This window comes from Maylandia zebra, linkage group LG3 (assembly GCF_041146795.1).
Source record: "Maylandia zebra isolate NMK-2024a linkage group LG3, Mzebra_GT3a, whole genome shotgun sequence".
Classification (NCBI taxonomy): domain Eukaryota; kingdom Metazoa; phylum Chordata; class Actinopteri; order Cichliformes; family Cichlidae; genus Maylandia; species Maylandia zebra.
This window is the reverse complement of record NC_135169.1, coordinates 19074923-19084900: the sequence shown is the minus strand read 5'-3', so window position 1 is coordinate 19084900 and position 9978 is coordinate 19074923.

Sequence of the window (9978 nt, the reverse complement as noted above, 5' to 3'; positions counted from 1 at the left end):
TTTGGAAAGAGACATTTCTCTGTAATAAACTCTCTTTTCCAAAGATGAGTGATTCCTCAATCAGATACAGGGCTCGCAATATCGCTAGCCCGAAGTCCTGGGGCTAGCGATTTTTCCAGTCGGGCTACCAAAATCTATCTCTGCCCTGCCCGTCGGGCTATCGTAGGAAGGAAAAATATATGTCAATGCTTTTGCATTCTTTCGGAAATGTAGCTTCTTACCATACTCTCACACGTTGAAAATAAGGACACCTATTTTCAAATGCTGTATATAGACTACTGTTCAGCACTCAACACTGTCATCCCAAACAGACTAGTGGGAAAGCTTTCCACTCTTGGACTTACACCTCCCTCTGTCACTGGGTCCTGCACTTCCTCACAGGCAGACCTTAGGCAGTCAGAGTTGGTACAAGGACATCAGGTACAAAGATAATGAGCACAGGGACTGTCCAAGGCTGTGTGCTCAGTCCACTCCTGTACACCCTCTTCACCTATGACTGCGTCCAGCAAACACCACAGGAGTGTGAAAGCAACGTCAACCACACTAAAAAAAACAGCTTCTATCCACAGGCCGTCAGGCTACTGAATCACTGACTTATTATCAAACTGTGATTATCTTTAACCTGTAAATCTGCAATTTTGTTTATTTATATACAACATAATACAACATAAACTATTATATTATGTTATGTTTTATTATATTACCACTGTGACACTGTTGCAACTACTTGAACTTTAAACTCTGACTACACCCACACATAAGTTACATACATAAGCATCTTTTTTACTTTATTTATTATTTTCTGTGCTCAAAATTAAGTTTATTCTTTATTTTAGTTAGTTGTTTTTTTGTTGTATGAAGGGAAAGTAATTCTTACTTGTAAAGTAAGAACTTCATTGCCATGTGTAACCACTTGTGTTTTGTGGTGTATATGACACTAAACTTGTTGAATCTTGAATCAACATCTTCATGGGAAAAACTCATCACCTTGCTCCTTCTTCTTTATTAACATGGTGACTTCTCAGATTTCTTGGATTTTTCCTCACATCTACTATGAAGTAGCTCCTCACTGAGATAATGTGGCCACATTGAACATTCTCACAGTTATGTGCCAAAAGAACTTCTAAAGACAACAAAGATATAACATTTACAATAAGATGTCCATCTCTTACTGTGTTTTGTCTTTTGCAGACTGTCAGGAGTAGTGTCGTGGATGAGAGAAGGAGGACCCAAATGCTGGACTCAAAGGTAGGTAGGTGAAGGTGGATGTTTATTGCCGATGGAGTGAACAAACAGAACAGAGGCAGGAAATGGCTGGCTGGACGGCTGGCTGACTGAATGAATGAATGAATGAATGAATGAACGAACGAACAAAGGTCTGACTGAATGGCTGACTGACTGACTGAACGCAGGCGGAAACGATAACATCAATGACACGACAGTGAACGAGTAGAAACAGAGGGCTTAAATACACAGACTGATGAGGATGATAATGAGAGACCGGTGAGTACACAGCTGAACATAATCTGGCTAATGACACAAGACGAGCTGACACAGGAAAAGCAGGAAGTGAGAACATGGAAGTGGCAAAATAAACTGAACATGAACAAAACTGAAAACACTGGGTCACCGACCCAGGAACCCTGACACAGACAATGATCAGTCGTCAATCAAGCTGTTTTTAAACAGCCCCTTTTGAACATTTTTTAAAAACAGAGTATTGACTGAACCAATGTGACAAGATTAATAAAAAGAATCGTCTTGGTCTCTAACACCTACACAACAAAGCGACGATTAAAAAAAATGTATTGTGGATAAAAACTGTGGTTAATCTCTTGAGTACAGTTTTTATGGTTGAGTCAGTTAGAGGTCATTGTTGAATTGAATTGAATTGAATGAATGCTTTATTGGCCGTTTCAGTGGTTTAACAAACAAACAACATTCCTCTGATAATGGTCAGGTACAAGAACAGAAAACTGAGTGAAAAAGCAGCCAACATGTCCAACAAAGCTTTAAAGACCTTTAGAAAGTTTGTAGAACTATTGAACATTAAAAAATAAGTAAAATATAGTCTTGTCATTTGAAGCAAAATATACAGAACTAAATTATTCCATAACTCAGAAAACTAAAAATAAAATGTGTGTTTTGATTTTATTTACTCATTGAATTTAGGTGACATATATAAAAATTAACAAATGCCGGGTGGACCTTTTTCTAATCAGCTCAGAACAAACATGACTGCACCATAACACTTAAACAAATAAGAGAAGTGAAGCAATGGTTCAATGGCAATGACAAAAAGTAATAAACAATAAACTCTTAATATCTATCAGACTGCTAGCAGCATGTTTAGGTTTATGTTCACATCTACCCCTTTTTTGTCTTTGTCACACACACAGATCATGACCATATCAGAATGCACAACCGTACGCACATTCACTTCTCTTTTCCCAACCACATTTTTTCCCAACTGCTTCAGACTCTTGCTTCACAGCTCTGAGGTCTGAACATACTTCTGTTAACAGGCATCAGATCTGATGATATCTGGGTCATTTCTCTGTTCCCGGATTTAGCTGTGGTGTGGTAAATCTGCCATTCTGATATTAAAGTGAACACAAACATGTCTGCTTTTCGTATGGAGAGAAATATGTCTCAAAGGGTTGCAAATGCGTACGATATGATCCACAACTGTGATTAATTCATCAAATGATTTGCACACATTTGTTTCACACTAAGCATTTGAGCATCTGTGCAAAGCTATCAGCGTGTTGTGTGTGAGCGAGGGAGATGTTACATGTAGTTGAAGACATTTGTGTGCACAGAAAGGTTTTTGAAAGTCCCAAAGTTCAGAGTCAAGTCCATCCTTGGATCCAAATACCTATGTGAGCTGTTTTATCAGACATGAACTGCATGAAGTCCAAGCAGCACTATTTCCTGAGTGATCACTCTCTGCAGTCCTGCATGAATGTTAAAGTGACTTCTACAGCTTTGATATGGAGAAGCTCTGCATGTTCAGAAACAGAGGTCACACTAAAAAGTGAGAACAGTATCATATGCTGTTATTTTGCAATAAATATCTATATACTGGACAGGCTGCCTGCAGTTTGATGACAAAACAGAAGATGAAACACACTGAAAGTCACAAGAAAAAAACATACAAATAGTTTTCATGATTATTTTTTTATTTTAACAGGTGGGTGGTACCATTCGTCTCTTACATTGTTTCATTCGGACTGTCTCTCGTGTTCAGCTTTCATGGTCTGGATGCTTCAAGGTAAACAGGTTTATGTTGCGATGCCCTCATATTGATGACAGCTGTCAGTAACTTTGACAATGAAAAACTTAAACGCGTTTTTTCTCAGACAAGTTCTGCATTCAAAAGGAGCAACTGTTCTTTGTCATCGTTTAATGCCTTCATTGAGGTTTATTTGTTAATACTTATCAAGTGAAATGGAAGTAAAAGTTCAGTCTGATCTAAAAATAAGAGTTTCATGTCTGTGTGTTAACAAGCAAATGTAACTTAATTCACAGTACAAATACTATTAAAACCTGAAATATGCTTGTTTCTATTAAGACTGAACCATTCTAATATAAACAGAGCTAGTACTTATATTTGAATACCTCCCCGATTGTGATATCGGGATATACAGCTAGCATCACACCGGCAGTAAAACATCCTTAGCTTAGAACATATACCGCACTTATACCACACTGTAAAGAAGAACAAGATACGTAAAACAACACACTATATTCTCATAGCTCCAGATTGGCCTTTTTCCAGAGGTTTCTGAGCTTATTCGGATAGTAAAATTCATTATCTAAACTTAACAGGTAGCTAACAAAGGCATGTGACTCACTGGGATTTTCCAACACAAATAATTCGACAGACGTTTTCCCTTTGTGGTCAGAGTTCGGGGCCTAATAAAAGAGTAGTTTATTAGCATTTATATGTAAAACAATTTGGTGTCATTAACTGGTTTGTAGCACTGCATACTGAGGTATTTTCCTGTTGCGCTCCGACACACTTAACCGCCATTAGATCTCACAGGAAGAGACAGGTAACACTTCCTGTGCATGAGACGCAAGTTCATCGCAAACAAAACAGCATCAAAGCGCGCCGTTGTGACAAGAATAGGCTATAGCTTTAGATGATGAAAAGGGATTTTTTTAACCCTGTATTTTGCATGGGTTTTAATGATTTCTTTGAACTCTACAGTTCATCTACTACATTCATCTTTAATGACTTTAAAATAGGAGTTGGGCACGAGCTTGAATTTATTTATTTAAATACAATAAGTGAGCTGATGTTACTATCATTCCTTTTTGCCCAAAGTTTATTTACTAGACAGTAAAATCAGAAAATAGTCACCATGATGGTCCATATGTTGATTTGACGCTTAGCGGTCAGCTTGTTGCCTCACAGCAAAAAGGTTGCTGGTTAAAATCCCAGCTCTGGAGGTGGAGGAAGATCTCAGCCTGGGCGTTTACTGTCTTATGTAGTCTGGAAGATGAGTGGATGGTGGGGTGGGTACAGTTTTCTCTGTGGTGGGGTTGGGTGGACTGTCCCGGGCTCTGTGGGGCCGGGAGGCGCTGCTGCACTGGGCCCCGGTCTGGATGGGCCTGGGCCCCCTTTACCTGGCGGGTCACGGAGTGTGGGAGTGCCTACTGGGGTCAGCGGGGGAGCTGGCCCCAGGGAGGGGTTACCTGCCCCTCCCTTCCTTCCCTCCCCATCTCCAGCTGCCTCCCTCTTACCGCTCCATCACAACCACCCACACATGCAGGGCCTTGGAGTAGGGGTATGTCACCAGGGTGCAGAGGAGGCTACCCCCCTTCCCCTTCTGGCTGCCTCTGCCTCAATTTTATCCCACAACTTAGACATTCACATTATTCACACTCTCATTACACATACATATAGGGTCTTGGGGGTGGGCACAATCACGGAGTCCAAATTACCATCAGGGTGTACACCTCACCCCTGGCGTTGTTGCCCAGCTCTCAATGTTAAATACACGTAGACATTGAGGGCTATCAGGAGGGACTATGCGCTTACCTGCTGCTCCTTGGCAGGTAGCTCCATGCCCTCCTGGGTTTTAATTGCACCTTAGAACACACATGCATCAACACTACAATGAGCGGGTGGAGGGAGGTTTGGAGTCTTCTCCCACCCCCATTCTCTGCGGCCTGTTGGAGCGGGAGGGCTAGGAGGAGGAGTTGGCCGTCCGACTGCGGTCTGGAGTGTGGGGCCTCCCTGCTGCTGCGGAGTCGGGGTGGTCTGCCTCTCCCCACCGCAGGGAAAAGGGTAACACCACCTGGGTCTGGGTGCAGTTCCCCCCTCCAGGGGCAAGGGTACCTAGACCTGGTTTGTAGAGTACGCTTGGGGACTGTGATCATGTGTACAGCGTCTCTTTATGTCTGTCTCCACATTGGTTGAGTGTGGAGTAAGTGCATATGAGAGCATGAGGGGGGGAATGGATGTTTGTATCTGTGTGTGCCTGTATGTCTGTGTCTATATGTCAGGTTGGGTATCAGACGCCACCTCTCTGGGGACACCTCAGGCCCTCCAAGGTTTGGAGGCCTATCTCCACCCACCACCACTTCCCCTGCCAGTGGCGGACTCCCTCAGGTGTCGGTGCGTTGGTGGTTCTTTGTGTCTGGGGGTGGGCGTCCAGGTACACACCGGCTCACTCCTTGGCGGCCGCTTATCGGGGCCTGGAGCCTGGGGCTCGCTCGGGCCCCTTCGGAGGTGGGGTGCCCCCGGCCTCTCGGCCTGGGGCTCGGTCACTCAGGCACAGCTGGCGGCCGGCGGAGCTCACGGGCGCGTCACTGCAACTCCCCCTGGCTTCTGCTCCGCGGCTGCTGAGTGAGCCCTCATCTGGGACACTCCTCAGCTCTTACTGGAACAGTGGCGCGGCTGCCCCTCTGTTGGTCTTCCATGGTCTCTTGTGTTCTGGGGGCCTCTGGATGTCTGGAGTTTTGATCTCCTCCATACCTGCTTCACACCCTGGAGGACGGGGCTGTGGCCCCCCCACACTCCCTAGCAGATCGTTACATGGAGAAACCTTTGGAATACAAGCGCGCTGATCCACACAGGTATGCACACAGGTGTTCACTGCTCGTAGACTTAAATTACACCTTTCTTGGCTGCTACTTCGAAGCACATCTGTCCTGCGTGCTGCACAACAACATTGAATATTTAGTATTTACTGCTGTTTACACTTAGCTAGATTAATGCGATAGTGTTGTGTTTAGTATGTTGCTTTGTTTTGTTTTTTTGTCTTTTTTGCTTGTTTTCTATTCTTCTCTCAACAGGTGATCCAGGAGATTTTTATTTTTTTTTCTCCCCCCCTTTCTCACTGTCCCTCTCCCCTTCTGTTTTTCTTTTCCTTCCTCTTTCTTTCTCCCTTTCCTATCCCTCACTCATGTCTGTCCCGTCTGTAACATCTGAAAATAAAATATAATAAATAATAAAAACAAAGATCGACCAAATGGACCAATACGGCAATGCCACGATGATCCATTTGGCAAAGTAAATCCATTGGGTATCCTTGTTGGTCTTCAGACAACAATTCTGATGGCTAAAAAACCAAATGGGACAGGCCGAAGAAAAGAAAAAAAAATCCCAGCTCTTTCTGTGTGGAGCTTCCTCTTTGAAGATGTCCTTCTTAGGTTCATCAGTTATTCTAATTTGGATCTGAACACTTCAAGCTAAAGTGCTTGAAGTGTTCAGATTAAAGTGCTGCATGAAGATAAAATCTAAATTGTGGTTGGAAACACTTTGAGTGGTGAGTGTCAAACTTCCATCAATAAATCATTAAGTAAATGGACTTGTTCTTATATTTTCTATTCTGTCTGAGCACTCAAAGTGCTTTATACAACTAATTCATTCACCAAATCACACAAGCACTTTTTTCTGACCTAAGTAGTCTACCATTCACATACAGTCACACTCCGATGGATGCATCGGAGAACAACATGGGGTTAGTATCTTACCCAAGGATATTTGGCATGCTGACTGGAGCAGCCTAGGATCGAACCACCGACCAACTGGTTAGTGGCTGACCTGCTCTGCCACCTGAGCTACAGCCACCCCAGTTGTTGGGGTGGCTGTAAGTTGACCTAATGGTTTCAGATGTAAGCCAAAATTTGTTGGGTTGTTGACATTGCTCCACTCTATACACCCATATAAATCAGGTTCTTGTTCATCTGCAGATCTTAAAATGAAGCAGCACTGTGAGTGTCGAGGATTTTATAGAAATGGTATCACTTCCATTCTCAGATTGATTCTTCCACCATCACAGCAACGTCCACTGCTTCCTACTTTAAATCACCTCTGTCTGTTTTAAATCTGATAAATTCATGTTTGAAAAAGCTGCTGAACTGATGAGAGATGAAGCACATCTTTATTTTAGACAAACTGATGACATGTGTTGTCTTAAGTAGGTACCTTGTGGGTTCACTTCCTCCTCTCATTGTCATTGTCATTGAGAAATCATCCATTTGATTAATGGGACAGAAACTCAGAGGTACGAGTCCTGATTTTCTTTTAGATATATTAAAAACAATGGTTGCACTTTTTATTAATGCCACACTATTAAGCATAAATAAGGTATTAAAACGTGTTAATTCATCATTTATATAACATTACTCCTCTTTAGTGTGTCATTTAGAAATACAGATATATTATTATGACTATAATTACAGTTATTATTAGCAGTGATGTAAAAGCAGTGATAGATGTACATGGTGCATTCAAATAAGAATATCTGCATTTAAGGAGTACAGCGAGTACAGAGTCCATCCAAGCACTCAGTGTTTGGCCAATAGGATAAATTATTATTTTTTTTTTTAGCCAATCGGCTCGAGATCTTGTCCTCTTCCGTTTGCAGACTGACACGGATGCACTTTTATGAGGGTGTTTGGACATTTGCCTGGCGTGTTTTTACTCCATGGAGGGGTTTCCCTCTGTTTCCCTCTGGATTTTCATTCTGGTAAATGGCCTGCATTTGTATAGCGCTTTTCTAGTCCATAGGACCCCAAAGCGCTTTACACTACATTCAGTCATCCACCCATTCACACACACATTCACACACTGGCGATAGCAAGCTACATTGTAGCCACAGCTGCCCTGACAGAGGCGAGGCTGCCGGACACAGGCGCCACCGGGCCCTCTGACCACCACCAGTAGGCAAACATGGGGTTAGTATCTTGCCCAAGGATATTTGGCATGCAGCCAGGATGCAGCCTGGGATCGAACCACCGACCTTCTGATTAGTGGCTGACCTGCTCTGCCACCTGAGCTACAGCCACCCCATTCTCTGCTTCAGTTTCATTAAAGGTAAATAAAGCTGTTTCTATCAGACTCTACTTTGACTTCATTTTGTATTTAACTGGTATGTAATGCTGAGAGATATTTTTCCAATATTACTTTCTAATGTTCACATGGAATTTAACAACCATCCACTTTTCAAAATCACCAAGGAGACACTGTCAGGTTAACAGCTAAGATAAGGTGCAGTGAGGGTGCAGCATAACGCACAAGGCAGTTGCAACAAGGAGTTCACAATAGGACCACTAGATGTCAGCAAACACCTCATGACTATGTTAAACTACAGCAGTAGTTTTTTTTTCTCCAGCAGGACAATCCTTAAACTTCAGAGTCTCTGTGTCTCCAAACCAATGGCGTGTCCAGCGGGGTGGCCTGGGGGGGCACAGGCCACCCCCCCAACCAGACTGGCCACCCCAGGTGCCACCCCAAAGGCAAAACAATAAAATTCAATCAAATATCAAATGTACGATTATGTTTTCACGGTGAAGCTCAGATATCCGAGTGTAAGTGAATGCAGCATCGCTTCTGCGCTATGTGCATCATGTTAGCAAAGGTAGGAGAGCCAAGCACGAAAGACGTCACTGCAGGAAACAATTTTTCGGTGAAAGAAAATGAGGACAGAATAAATGTCCCGGTAAGTAATATTAAGTTTGTTGAGTTTAGTAAACTTCGGTGAAATTAGAAAACCAAGGAAAAAATAACACTTAAAGAATTATCGCAGCCGTGGAATATTTCAGACAGTTTGCTGCTGAGGGCAGCTAACATAAGAGTTATGAGTTATAAGATATCATCTAAGTCGTAACATTGCTGTATGGAGCTGCAGATTTGGTTGCAGGTTAACATAGCTGGACTGGCCATCGGGCTTATTTGACTTATTTTTTATTTTTTTTGTAATGGCATGAACAATGAGAGGTGGTGGATTGGCCAGATGCAGGTCGATGTGTAGAAATAACTCAGTTGTTTGGTGGTGGCTGTGGCGGAGCTTCCACAGAGGCCAGCAGGTGGATGAGGGAAGGGGAGGCAGGAGGAGGAGAGCCCCGAGGCAGCCGCCAGTCCGAGTGTCAGGTGAACTGAACTTCAGGTAAGAAGTTATGACCTGCAGTCTATCTGGGTCAGATATAAACCAGGTTTAGGTGCAGTTTATTTTCGTTGTGCTGACTTTTTACTGTCAGTTGCAATAACTCATACTGCGTTCTAGCCAGCTTGACGGAGTTTTTATACAGCTGGGTGGGTGCTATGATGTTACTGATAGTGAACTTTATTTTATTCATAAGGTTAATTAGTAGAGTTGCCAACGGCTCCTTAAAAAATGGAATGGTCCCTCATTCAGAGAAAATATTACACGTTTCGTATTGAGCTGAGAAGAGACGCAGTTTGTCCCGAACTTTAGCTAGAATGGAAAAAGACACAAAGCTGGAGTTATTCTTAAAACTTAAATAATTATCTGAATCTTACAACCAAAGTTTTTATCTGACGTAAAATGTATAGATGTTTACCATAAGGCAGCAGAGAAAGTATTTACTTGCTTTCAGGTTTTATTCAAATGTAAGTCTTTTCAGTTGTTTCTCCACTTTTTTCCTGTTTCAAAATCACCAGTTTGTGAGAAGATTATCTTCTTTTTTTAACAGGCAGATAAAGTTTTGCATTGGCAT